Source organism: Pristis pectinata, chromosome 29 (genome assembly GCF_009764475.1).
Source record: "Pristis pectinata isolate sPriPec2 chromosome 29, sPriPec2.1.pri, whole genome shotgun sequence".
Lineage (NCBI taxonomy): Eukaryota > Metazoa > Chordata > Chondrichthyes > Rhinopristiformes > Pristidae > Pristis > Pristis pectinata.
In genome coordinates, this window is record NC_067433.1 from 6,704,329 (window position 1) to 6,718,935 (window position 14,607).

Sequence of the window (14,607 nt, forward strand, 5' to 3'; positions counted from 1 at the left end):
AGGCGATTTTTGTTTTACAGAGAGTGGAAGGTGCCTGGAATGGGCTGCCGAGGGTGGTGGTGAAAGCAGATACGATGGTGACATTTTGATTCAATTAGATTATCATAAACACAGGGGTGCAATGAAATTCCTTGCTCGTGTAAAACTCACAGAGTAAACAGTATACATGGTAATGATATATACAATAAATACACTGATGAGTGCAAAACAGCAGGATGGTGCAAAGATTGTCAGCAATTTGAAGTAGTGCAAAAAAAACTAAATTTGCAATACCAGAATAACCGAGAGAGGGAGGGTTAGGTGTATGGGACATGGCAGCACCACCGGGAAGGGAGTGGGAAAGAGGTGTTTTAAGAGGCAATAGGGGAATGGAGGGATATAGACCACATGCAGATTGATGGGATTAGTTTAAATTGGCATCATGGTCAGCACAAACATCGTGGGCTGACGACCAGGGATTCCATTATCTTTGCTATTTAATATGGTTTAAGTGGGCGGCACGGTAGCGTAGAGGTTAGCGCAATGCTATTACAGCACCAGCGATAGGGGTTCGATTCCCGTCGCTGCCTGTAAGGAGTTTGTACGTTCTCCCCGTGTCTGCGTGGGTTTCCTCCGGGTGCTCCGGTTTCCTCCCACATTCCAAAGACGTACGGGTAGGTTAATTTGGGTTTAAAAAGCGTGCGGCGTGGACTCGTTGGGCCGGAAGGGCCTGTTACCACGCTGTAAAATAAAATAAAATATAAAAAAATTCTTGATGAGCTGTGCTGTGTTCTTCATCTACAGTGAAGAATCTGAGCTTTAAGCTGTCCTCATTACACACCGACCTTATACCTGGGATAAGTATTGTTGCTCCCTCTACACCCTCTCTAATCTTTATTTATAGTTCAATTACTGGAATGGAATTATTTCTGAGTGAGGTATGGCAGTGGTTATGGAGCTTGTGCTCTGTTATATTTGTTGCTTAACCCCCAACATTTTATCTGCTTTCTACATTGTTTTATCGCCTCTTCCATCTCCCTTTCTACCTGGCCCTAATCTACTCTTTGTTCTCACACATTCAGAATGCAACAACCTTCCAGACAGTCCTCCTCACTCATCACACTTATAGCATCAATTGTTGCCAAGACCTACAGGTTCTTCAGTTGATGGGTTAACAATTGCAGTTAAAGAGAGACCAAAGGAAGCTTTCTCTCTCTTTCTCAATTCCTGTGCTGCACTGTTCTATCTCCAGCCACCTCCCTCTGGTAGCTGGCTCTATCCCTCCCTCTCATACCTCTGGTGATAGTTTTTACCATTCACAACCTGCATAGCTTGTGGTAGGTGCTGCTTCATTCTGATGTTTAATCAGCAGGATGAGAGGTTTTCTTTTGAGTTCGATGTGAAGATGCGCCATGCAGTGAAAGGGCGTGGGCTGCAATTTCACAGTGTGATAGCAAAGAGAACTGCTACATTTACATATTTGCGAGATACACAACACACCGACTCCACCCAGCAACCAATGCAACTGCTATACAAGGCCAGCTGGCCCCTTCCCCCTCCAATTTCCTTTGGAGCTGCCTCTACAGGCAAACATCTTTTTTTCGGTTGTTAAAAAATACCTGAACCCTTGTAGTTTGATTACTGCCAGTTTGTGCCATTCCACAGAAACCCTGCAGTGAGACACCGTGGATAAAGACGCAAAGAAACTTCTCAGTGTATGAAAGGACAAGCAGCTCATACTCAGCAAGGAAAGTCTGACAAGAGAGCACAAAGAAATTGGGAGAGGCCAACAAAAGTAACAAGGAAGGCAAAAAAAAATTGTATTTAAAGGGAGAGAAAACCAAAGAGCAAATTATTCAAAGTGCACACAAAAAAAAAGTTGAATGGACGGAATACGAAACAAATATCAGGATAAAAACCAGCCAGTGATCGCAAAATTTAAGAAATATTATATAATAAACTTGTTTCAGTATTTTCAAATGTACAGATAAACTTATTTTGGATGAACAGAAGGATCTCGGGGTCCAAGTCCACAGCTCTCTGAAAGTGGCCACACAGGTTGTTAGGGTGGTAAAGAAGGTATGTGGTATGCTCGCCTTTAAAAGTCGAGGCATTGAGTTCAAGAGTCGGGAAGTTGTATTGCAGCTTTATAAAACTCTGGTTAGGCCGCATCTGGAGTATGCATTGAATTCTGGTCACCCCATTATAGGGAGGCTTTGGAGAGGGTGCAGAAGAGGTTTACCAGGATGCTGCCTGGATTAGAGGGCATGTGCTATAAGGAGAGGTTGGACAAATTTGGGCTGTTTTCTTTTGAGTGTCAGAGGCTGAGGGGAGACTTGATAGAAGTTTATAAGATTATGAGGCATAGATAAAGAGTGGGTATCTTTTCTCCAGGGTCAAAATGTCTAATACTAGAGGGCATGCATTTAAGGTGAGAGGGGGTATGTTCAAAGGAGATGTGCAGGGCAAGTTTTTTTTTTAAACATAGTGAGTAGTGGGTGCCTGAAATGTGCTGCCAGGGGTGGTGGTGGAGGCAAATCTGAGAGAGGCGTTTAAGAGGTTCTTAGATAGGCACATGGATGTGCAGAGAATGGAGGGATATGGACATAGTCTAGGCAGAAGGGATTAGTTTAGTTAGGCATTTAATTACTAGTTTAATTAGATCGGCACAACATCGTGGACCGAAGGACCTGTTTCTGTGCTGTACTGTTCTATGTTCTATGTTTTCCAGGCAGTCAAGACATCAGAAGATGAAATAAAAAGCAGATACTGCTATAGTTAAATTAGATATATTAGATTTAGTTTAGTTTAGATTAGTTTATTGTAATAATCACCAGGGTGCAATGAAATTCCTTGCTCGCATGAAGCTCACAGAGTAAACAGCATACATGGTAATAATAAATACAACATTAAATAAACTCATCAGTCACAGATAGGAAAAGACCTCTGGTTCAGACTGATTACATATTGCAAAGGCAATATTATACATACTCAATTAGTCAATGGACTGGGGGAGACAGTGTGAGACAGATAAAGTGTCCAGCGAACTAAAGACCACTCAGACTAACACTGGAAAAGCAACAGAATCCTGAACTGAATGAGAAAAGTGAAACATCCAGCAACCAAGACTAAAATAATGAATGGTTAACATGAAGTTAAAAGGGGATGGACTAGCTTGACCAACCTTAGATGGAGGAATACAGATTTAAAAGTGGATGCTGTTGTTGCAAAGTTGGTTCTGGACTTGAAGGGGCCACAGCAGCATGGCAAGGGCGCAGTCAAAGGCCAACTGCCCGACGTCCTCCAAACTTGAGAGTTTCTCCACCCATGAACTAAAAGAGACACTGCTACTGGGATAGGGATCCCGTGCTGACTTCCCCCACCGTAGGGAAGCCAGCTGATGTTTGCTCATTGTTCAATTCCATTCACGACTCCATGGAAAATTTAAGCAGCCCATGCCTGCATGCAGGAACACCCAATCAACATTCAGTCATGGGCTGAGGAACAGGCCAGAGGCTGAGTACCCTGCAGTGAGTGACTCACCTCCTAACATTTGATTGTGTTGGAGAGAGTGCAGAGGAGATTCATCAGGATAATATGGGGGGACACTAGATATGCTGGGCTTATTTTCCCTGGGGCAAAGGAGGCTGAGGGGTGACCTGGTAGAAGTATACAAGATTACGAGAGGCATAGATAGTGTTCCCATGTTAGGGATATCAAAAACAAGAGGGCATAGTTTTAAGGAGAGAAGCAGCAGTTTTAAAGGGAATCAGAGGAGTAAGTCTTTTTTTTACACGGAGAGTGATATCTGGATTGTACTGTTAGAGGAGATGGTGGAAATCAGATACAATTACTGTATTTAATAGGCATTTAGATAGACAGTTAAGTCATCAAGGAATAGAAGAATATGGTTCTTATGCGGGTAAATGGATTCAGTGTAGATAGGCAAAAAGGTCAGCATGGAATTGGTGGGCCGAAGGGCCTGTTTCTAATTCGATGCTTCTATTGCCATCTTGAATATTCAAATATGATGGAGAAATTCCTCAAATTGTGAAGCAATGTTTATTGTTCTGCTCACAGCAGGGGCAACCAGCTGTTGGACTCGGGAGCTAGAGATTGAAATCATTGCTTTATACAACCCACAGACTGCTGGAATAGCTCGTCCTCCAAGGATTACCCTGTTACTCAGTCTCCATCCCCCGGAAGCAAGCCGGGTTTCTGCCACACCACAAGTGCTTGCTCTCACCTTGAACAGCGACCTTGAGACAGCTGCTTTGCAGTCCTAATGAAGGTTTTCAACCAGAAACATTAACTCGGTTTCTCTTTTCATGGATGCTGCCTGACCTGCTGAGTGTTTCCATGTTCCCATCTTTTTCTACATTTAGACCAGAAAATAATCCATCTGCTTGTCCTCCTGAATCAGCATTCTCTGACTAGATTCATTGATCTGTGATGATCCACCTCATGGAAGCACTTTGAAAATCTAGGTGAATTACATCTGTCCACTCTCTGTTATCTCCTCAAAAAATTCAGTAAGGTTGATCAAGCAAGCTTTTCCCATTTAAAACCCATGCTGATGATTCTTCATTGAACTTTAATGTCTCTAAATGCTCTCTGGTGGCATCCCGATATTTTTTGCCTCAATCAGCTAATAAAAGAAAGCATCCCATTCCTGCCTGCGCTGCTACCTTTACGGATCTATGGACAAACACTCCATGGCCCCTCTTCCCAATATCCTCCCATTTAATGTAAATTCCTTTGCCTTGTTGAAGCTCCCCAAGTACATCAAGTCGAGTTTACTGTCATGTGTACAAGTACAGTGAGGTACAGGTACAACAAAAAAAAACTTGTTTGCAGCAGCATCCCAGGCACATAGATACAGTTCACACACAGAATGTAAATTATATGTAAATCATACACATTTCTACACTATACATTACCTCACACTCCTCTACATTAAATCCCATTTGCTACTTTTCTACCAACTGACCACATCATCTATCTTTTCCTGTAGTCTCTCCCTTGCCAATCAATTTTTGCATCATCTGCAAACTTCTTCATCAGGCTCCTACGTTTAGGTCCAAAACATTAGTATACGATACTGAAAGGGACCAAGTGCTGAGTTCTCCTGTGGAACTCCACTAGAAACAACTTTGTGGCCACTGAAGACCAGTTCCCATCACCTTTTGCTCCTGCCACTTTGGATCCAGTTTACCACTCTCCTTTGGATCCCCTGGACTTTTATTTTTCATCTACCATACACAAAAAGTGCTGGAGGAACTCAGCATGTCAGGCAGCATCCATGGAGGGAAATAAACAGTCAACGTTTCGGGCCGAGACCTTTCATCAGGGCTGGAAAGGAAGAGGGCAGAAAGCTGGAATAAGGTGGGGGGAGGGGGAGGAGAACAGACAGGCAGGTGATAGGTGAGTTCAGATGAGGGGGGGAAGGGAAGATGTAATAAGCTGAGAGGTGATGGGTAGAAGAGGCAAAGTGCTGAAGAAGGAGGAATCCGGTAGGAGAGGGCAGTGGACCATGGAATAAAGGACAGAGAAAGGGAGGAGAGGAGAGGGGCAGGTCATCAAGGTGGGGGAAGGAAGCCGCAGGAATAAGGGAAGACAAAGGAGTTGGGGGGGGGGGGTATGTAAAAGAAGGGGCGGGGTTACCAGAAGTTAGTGAAATTGATGTTGAGGCCATCAGGTTGGAGACTCCCAAGACAGAATATGAGGTGTTGTTCCTCCAACCTGCATCTGGCCTCAATGTGGCAGTAGAGGAGGTGGTGGATAGACATGTCAGTATGGGAGTGGGATGTGGAATTGAAGTGGGTGGCCACCGGGAGGTCCTGGCTGTTACGGCAGACGGGGCGAAGGTGCTCGATGAAGCGGTCACCCAATCTGCGTCAGGTCTCCCCGACGTACAGGAGGCCGCGCCGGAGCACTGGATGCAATAAATGACATCCTTGGATTCACAGATGAAGCACTGCCTCACCTGGAAGGATTGTCTAGAACTACTTCTTCAGCACTTTGCCTCTTCTACCCATCACCTCGCAGCTTATTACACCTTTCCCTCCCCCTCCCCCCTACCTTCCCCCCTCACCTGGACTCACCTAAATTCACCTTTCATCTGCCTGTGTGTGCTCCTCCCCCTCCCCCCACCACCTTATTCTGGCTTCTGCCCTCTTCCTTTCCAGTCCTGATGAAGGGTCTCGACCCGAAAAGTCGACTGTTCATTTCCCTCCATGGATGTGGCCTGACCTGTTGAGTTCCTCCAGCACTTTTTGTGTATTGCTCCATGTGTTCTAACCTTGTTAATGAACCCCCCTGTGTGGGACCTCATTGACAATCAGTACCCCACATCCACTGGTTTCCGCCTCCACCAGGAAACACAGAGCCAATGAAAGTTGCATCCCAGTTTACACTTGAAGTTTCTATCCAAAACAGATCTCTGAAATTTGTCCTATTGAATGCAAAGTAGCATAAAGTAAATGGCAAAGAGAGAAAGCAGCACTATTTGTCCACTGCTCTCTGAATAAACTATTTCAAACTGGAATGGTATTGAAAACCTTGTCCATGCAACAAGGATCTCGCAACAGCATTGCATAAACAGTGGAAGGACGCACCGACAAACTACCCAGCTGCCCTGTCAGTCACCTCCTGCCCCCGCCCCCCTCCACGCAGCAGAGTCCACAGGTCCTACATTGGCTTCATCAGTCACCTCAGGACCCAATGAGGTGGAGTGGAAGAAGGTCATACTCAATCCCCAGGGACTTCCCAAGTAGAAATCCATTCTAGTCAGAGGCCTTTTCCCAGGGCTGAAATGGTTACCACAAGAGGACACAGGTTTAAGGTGCTGGGGAGTAGGTACAGAGGAGATGTCAGGGGTAAGTTTTTTTACTCAGAGAGTGGTGAGTGCATGGAATGGGCTGCTGGCAATGGTGGTGAAGGCGGATACGATAGAGTCTTTTAAGAGACTTTTGGATAGGTACATGGAGCTTAGAAAAATAGAGGGCTATGGGTAAGCCTAGTAATTTCTAAGGTAGGGACACGTTCAGCGCAGCTTTGTGGGCTGAAGGGCCTGAATTGTGCTGCAGGTTTTCTATATTCTATGTTCAAACCCTCCCTACCCGACTAATTCAGGGGGTAAAAGTGCCATTCATTTTTCCTTTTTGTATTACCTTGATCTACTTGTGTATGGAATGATCTGTCTGGATGCACACAAACCTGTATCTTGGTACATGTGACAATAATAAACCAATTACCATTCCTTCATTTTCTGTTCAATAACAAATTTCACCCAATTTCTTCATCTATTCCGCGGACTAAGTATCTAATGGCCAAGGTCTTCATCTCAGCTATTGTACAGGAAATTTTACACAACCGTCTCTTCATAGTCAGGTCGGTTACTTCTCTTCTGAGTGTTAGTCATTAATTTTACTTTTATGAACACCATTGACATCTCTCAAACACCAGAATAAGGTTTCAAAAATAAGGCCACTCAGAGTTTTCACAGAACCAGTTGTTTCACTGAACAGAAAGCTCCTACCTGCACTGTGACTGCATTTGCTGCTCTGTTCCCACGATTGCTTTCTCCACTAATGCTCAGGGTTTCTTGGACTGTCAAAACAAGCCCAGCCCAGCAGGCAGCAGCCAATCAGATAAAGGCAGTTCAGGGTTCTGAAATACACAGTGGGGTATCGGACAGAATACCACTTCCCATTTAGCAGCTGCTAGTGATGATACAAGTCATTTAGCTCTCTCGCTGTAACAAAGCTCGTATCTTCGACCTCGGGGAGAGTGATGGGCCCAGATAAAGAGGCCCAGACTGGCTGGTGTCGTTACGGGAGACCAGAGTCATAAACACAAATTGGGTAATACTCACAAAGGGAAGATCTGCTTGCACAACACAACACCCAGTGTGATGCACAGCAAGGCGGCAGTGTTAGCAGGCTTAGGTGACATGTGCTCAGTTGGGGAGATTCACTGGGTGCTGTCCAACTCTATAGGACAGTACGCAAGGTCTTCCACTGGTAGGGGATGGGTGTGAACCAGATCACCTCCTTCCCCCTCCACACCCCAAAGCCTTCTTCCGATAGCTGCCAGTGGACCTTCACTGGGAGCAGCACTGTGGAGCCTCACGGTTGGACGGACTATCACTTGACAAGGCCCAGGAGAGTGGACACTCTGCCACTTGACAAGGAGAGAGCTGACCCTAGCATCTCGGTATTAATGGTGGGAGAAGGCAGATAGTGGGGTGTTAAGTAGAAGCAAGGAGTGGAACTATCAGAAAACAGCAGAGGGTATTCCCACCATTCAAAGGCTAACATCGCAAGTGTTGACCAACCTCATTGGAGGAGGATGGCAGGGCTCACGGCTCCACAAGACATCAACGGGACCTCAGCCATGTGAAGCGCAGGAAATGGAAGGGGTGTCCCTTTCCCCAACTGCCCCATACTCTCTCCAAACCTGGTCATGTCCCACCGAGGCCAAGTATTGGAATGATCTCTCTCCGATATTCAGCTGAATGAACATAGAACAGTACAAGAACAGACCCTTCGGTCCCTGATGTCTGTGCTGACTGTGATGCCAATTTAAACTGTACATGGTAAATATCCCTCAATTGCCTGATTGTTCATGTGTCTAAATGCCTCTGAAACGTTGCTATTGTATCTGCTTCCGCCACCTCCCCTGACAGCGCATTCCAGACACCCACCTCTCTCTGTGTAAAAAACCTGCCCCACACATCTGCTATAAACTTTCCCCCTTTCACCTTAAAGCTATGCCCTCTAGTATTTGACATTTCCACCCTGGGAAAAAGGCTCTGACAAATCTACCCTTTTTATGTCTCTCATCATTTTATAAACTTCTATCAGGTCTTCCCTCATCCTCCGGTGCTCCAGAGAAAACCCAAGTTTATCCAACCTCTCCTCATAGAATGATCTGAGGGTTTAACAGCCCTGCAACACATGAACCTAAGGGCATGTTTTCAGGCCTCGAGCCTTTCAGCTTTTACCTTTGGGTTGGTTTGAGGGTGTTTCTCACTCAATTGGTAAAATCAAACCCCAATTATCACTGATCTCAGTAATGATACAGGAATGGCTGGGTGAAAGCAAGTTGCTCATTCTAATGAACAGATAAAGATGATCTCTGGAGATAGGGGATGTCAAATCTCATCCCCATTTAAACGCAAGTCACATCTTCCACTCCTAGAAGGTTATCATCCCCTCTGGTCATTGCACAATCTCCGCTTACAACCTTGTTAAGATACAGGTTGTTTTTTTCCCCACTAACCCTCCAGATATCTTAATAGAGTCTTAGAGTCATAGAATCATACAGCATGGAAAAAGGCCATTCGGCCCAACCAAGATGCCCATCTAAGCTAGTCCCATTTGCCTGCATTTGGCCCATATCCCTCTAAACCTTTCCTATCCATGTACCTGTCCAAGCACCTTTTAAATGTTGCTAATGTACCTGCCTCAACCACTTCCTCTGGCAGCTCATTCCATATACTGACCACTCTCTGGATGAAAAAGTAGCCCCTTAGATTCCTACTAAATCTCTCCCCTCTCACCTTAAACTACACCCTCTGTGTTTCTGGTTCCACAACCCCTGGGGAAAAGACCGCGTGCATTCACCCTATTTATGACCCCTCATGATTTCCTACACCTCTACAAGGTCACCCCTCATTCTCCAATGAATACAGTCCTAGCCTGATCAACCTCCCTCTATAACCCAGGCCCTCGAGTCCTGGCAACATCCTCTGGAAGCAGACACATCGAAGAAACTCTCATGTGGAGGCGTCAAACTGGACGGGTTTGATGTGCTTCTGATGTGACTTCTTCTGATTTCCTGAACCATCTGCTCAAAGCCCTCGGTGAGGGTGTAGCTGGGCAGTTTTCCCAGATCAATGACTCAGGCAGGGGAACTGGGTGTTCGATATTCCAATATAACATGGTTAATTGTCAGCTGCAAGGAGGGTGTGGAAGCTGAAAGAGGTATGACCAAGGGCTGACGTGATGGACAAGAGGTTGGCAGATGGTGTGTTAGATGGGAAAATGAGAAATTATCCAGTGTGGTGGGAAGGGTGGAGAAACAGAGTATTGCTTTAGGAAGGATGAGATTAGCACTTGCTAGTATTTGGAAACACAAGAGATTGCAGATACTGGAGTCTGGAGCTACAGACAAGACACTGGAAGAATTCAGCAGGTCAGGCAGCATCGATGGAGGGAAACAGACAGTCGATGTTACGGGTCGAGACCCTTCATCAGTCCAGATGAAGGGTCTCAACCGGAAACGCTGACTGTCCATTTCCCGCCACAGATAATTGGTATAATTGAGCTTTCTTGGCTATAGCATCTACATGGTTGGACCAGGACAAGCCATTCGTGACACTTACACCTAGGAACTTGAAGCTCTTAACTAACTCCAACCCAGCACAGATACAGACTGGGGCTTGCAGACCATCCTGCTTCCTGAAGTCGATGACCAGCTCCTTTCTTTTGATGATATTGAGTGAAAGGTTGTTGTCTTGTCAACACACCACTTGGCTCCCTACCTCCTTCCTGTACTCCACCCTGTTGTTGTTTGAGATTCTGCCCACTATGGTGGTGTCATCTGCAGACTTGTAGAGTTAGAGCAGAATCCGGCCACACAGTCGTGAGCATAAGGGAAGTAAAGCAAAGGGCTGAGGACACAGCTTTGCGGGGCACCAGTGTTGAGGATAATCGTGGTGGAGGTGTTGCTGCCTGTCCTTACTGATTATGGTCTGTTGGTCAGGAAGCCAAGGATCCAGTCGCAGAGGGAGGTGCCCAAGTCCTACATTTCAGAGCTTGGAGATAAGTTTGTTTGGAATCATGGTGTATGGCCTGACCCACTGAGTTCCTCCAGCATCTTGTTTGTTGGGATTTGGAATCTTTGAACTCAGATCATATAAAGTTATTATACAAAATAACCAAACAATTCAGAAGGGAAGTAGTATGTTGGCCTACACTGAAGGAGGGTGGAATACAAGACTAATTATATCATCATAAGACCATAAGATATAAGAGCAGAATGAGGCCATTCAGCCCATTGAGTGTGCTCCACCATTCAATCATGGCTGATTTTTTCAACCCCATTCTCCTGCCTTCTCCCCATAAGCCTTAATACCCTTACCAACCAAGAACCTATCAACCTCTGTCTTAACTACACCCAATGACCATGCAAATGAACTCCACAGATTCACCACCCTCTGGCTAAAGAAATTCCTCCTCATCTCAGTTTTAAAGGGACATCCCTTTATTCTGAGGCTGCGCCCTCAGATCCTAGACTCTCCTACTAACGGAAACGTCCTCTCCACATCCACTCTATCCAGGCCTTTCAGTATCCGGTAGGTTTAAATGAGATCCCCCCTCATCCTTCTGAACTCCATCAAGTACAGGCCCAGAGACATCAAACGCTCCTCATATGTTAAGCCTTTCATTCCTGGGATCATTCTGGTGAACTTAGCATTGACCTAGAACCCAGTGTGTCTGCTGACCACATGTGCAGGAACTGGGTCCATCTGCAGCTCTTGTGTAGCTGGACCTGTGGGTGGATTCACCAAGATACTGAGGACATCGTGGACAGCCCAGGCAGGAGAGCAATGGGTGACCACCAGCTGGAGTAGGCAGCACAGATAGTGCAGGAGACCCTTGTGGTCAAGCCCCCCTGAAACAGATACACCCTGTTGGATGCTGCTGAGGAGGGAGGGGAGGGGGGGAAATGCCTCCTGCAGAAAGTGGGAATGGCTACATTTACAGCACCACAAGTGGTTCTGCTGCACTGGAGGGGGGGGAATAGATTGGGAGAGCCATAGTGATGGGGGATATTAAGTTATGAGGATCAAGTTGACTATGACAGATTGGGAAAAATTATGTAACGGGTTGACAGTGAACAGGCTATTTAAAGAGCACATGGATGAATCACAGTAACCATTCATTTCATAGAACAGTACAGTACAGGCCCTTCGGCCCACAATGTTGTGCCAACCTATATAAACACCTACTCCATGATCAATCTAAACCTTCCCTCCTACACAGCCCATAACCCTCCATTTCTCTTACATCCATGTGCCTATCCAAGAGTCTTTTAAATGCCCCTTTTATCTCAGCCTCTACCACCACTCCCAGCAGTGCGTTCCAGGCACCCACCACTCTCTGTGTAAAAAACCTACCTCCGACATGTTCCCTAAACTTTCCTCCTCTGATGCCCCCTGTTATTGGCCATTGCCACCCTGGGGAAAAGGTACCCACTCTATCTATACCCCTCATTATCTTGTATCTTATTTCAGTTTGGCACAGAAATAAAACAGGTAATGTGACTCAACTGTAGCTTACAAAATAAGTTAGGGACAGTATTAATTCAAGGAGGAGAAAGACGAAATGACCAAGAAAGCAGCAAACCTGAGGAGTGGGAGCAGTGCAGAATTCATCAAAGGAGGGCAAATGGATTGATTGAGGAGGAGGAAACAGGGTCTGAGAATAAGCTTGCAGAGAACATGAAAAACTAAGTGACAAAAACAAATGTTGGTGAGGCTCGGCGGAGGGGGGGGGGGGTTGCGCGAGGAACTGGTGGGGAATTCCTCAGTGGGGAAATTGTGGGAGAAGGCAGCTGGTGGGGTGTGAAGTAGACACAAGTGGTGGAACTATCAGAAAAAAGCAGCAAAGTATTGTAGTAAAAGGTGTAGGTCCCCCACAGTCAGAAACTGCAGACCAATTTAATGCATGCTTTGCTTTGAGTCTACACAAAGCAGAATAAACTTCCAGTCATGTTGGGAAGCATAGGGTCTAGTGAGGGGGAGGAACTACATGAACTTGGTGTCAATAAGGAAAGAGTGTCAGTATATCTGAAGACTGACAGATCCCAGGAGCTGACAGCCTGCATCCCACAGTACTCCAGGACGTGGTCTTAGAAATAATAGATGCATTGGTGGTTATTTTCCAACATTCTTTGGACTCTGGAACAGTCCCATTAGAATGGAACCTAATTTAGCCCCAAAGTGCACAAAAAAAGAGGTAGCGAGAAAGCAGGGAATATAGACTAGGTAGGCTGACATTGCTGGTGGGGAAAATGCTGGAGTCCATTATAGACGTTATGGCAAAACACACACAGAACACATACAAAACACAAACACAGAGGAATGACAGGATTGGGCAAAGTCAGTGTGGATCTGTGAAAGGGAAATCATGTTTGCCAAATCTACTGTAATTTTTTTTGATGATGCAACGAGCAGAGTAGATGATGGAGAAGCAGCGGATGTGGTGTATTTGGACTTTAGGGAGGCTTTTGATAACACGAGGATCAGAGTGCAAAATTAAAGCAGCTGGGATTGGAGTCGGGGTGCTGACGTGGATAGAGAACTGGTTGGCAGATGAGAAAAAGAGTAGGAGTAAACTGGTCTTTTCCCAAGTGGAGCCAGCGAGGAGCAGGTTCCCACAAGGAACAGTGCTGGGACCCCAGCTATTCATGAAATACATTAATAGTTTAGATGAGGGAATTAAGTGTAAAGTATGCAGATATTACAAAGCTGGGTGGGGCAGTGAGCTGTAAGGTGGATGCAGGAAACCTCGAGTCTGATATGAACGGGTTGAGGGAGTGGGCAGATTCATGGCAGATGCAGCAATAACGTAGATAAACATGAGATTATCTACTTCAGCGGCAACAACAAGAGAGCAGATTATCATCTGAATGGTGACGCATTAGGAAAGGGGGAGGTGCAAAAAGATCTGGGTTTCCTCGTGCAGCAGTTGGTGAAAGCAAGCATGCAGGTGTAGCAAGCGATTAAGGCAGCAAATGGGTACGTTGGCCTTCATGCCAAGAGGATTTGAGTATAGGGCCTCAGTGAGACCACATCTTGAGTACTGCATGCAGTTTCGGTCCATCTGTTCTTGTCGTGGAGAGAGTGCAGTGAAGACTGATCCCTGTGATGACAGGACTGATGTATGAAGAGAGATTGGGTCAACTAGTATTACACTGACTAGAGTTTAGAGGAACGAGAGGAGATTTCATAGAAACCTACAGAATTCTAACAGGAGTGGACACAAAGGAAGAAGTTCCCAATGGCCAGGGAATTCAGGACAAGGGATCACAGTCTCAGAATAAGGGATAAACCATTTAGGACTGAAATGAGAAAAGATTTCTTACAGTGGTGAACCTGTGGAATTTATTACCATAGAAGGCAGTTGAAGTTAAATTATTAAATATATTCAAGATGGAGTTACTGTTCTCAGGGACAGAGGGATGAAAAAATGTGAGGAGAAAGCAGAAACGGGGTTTGAATGATCATTTTGGAGCAAACATAAAGGCTGGGCTCCTGTTTCTATTTTCAAGTGTTCCTAAATTAGAGGGCACATTTCTAAAAGAGCGATGTAGACAGAGAGATCAGCAGGTACATGTGCACTGGTCATTGCAAGAGCCACGGCAAACTGAGAAAGTAGCTAAAACAGCATACAGGACTCGGCTTGATGAATAGAAGGAAGTCATTATGAACCTTTACAAAATCGATTTGGCCACAGTTGGAGCATTGAATCCCAATCTGAGTACCACTCTTCAGGAAGTTGTAGAGAGGGTACAGAAGAGATTTATTTTTATTATTCCTGGCAGGAGGGACTTCAG

General features: G+C 45.5%; 1 protein-coding gene across 4 annotated transcripts in view; it reads right to left on the reverse strand.

Moving 5' to 3' along the window:
* Window positions 1–14,607, reverse strand: part of add2 (adducin 2 (beta)) — a 116,914-nt gene that overhangs the window by 63,375 nt on the left and 38,932 nt on the right. Inside the window, exon 1 of one of the 4 annotated variants that reach the window (XM_052040969.1) lies at window positions 7,520–7,702. The exons of the other annotated variants lie outside the window; for them this stretch is intronic. The gene's annotated coding sequence lies outside the window, so the exon portion shown is untranslated. Of the gene's footprint in view, window positions 1–7,519; window positions 7,703–14,607 lie in introns of those variants that run through there. 4 annotated transcript variants of the gene reach the window in all.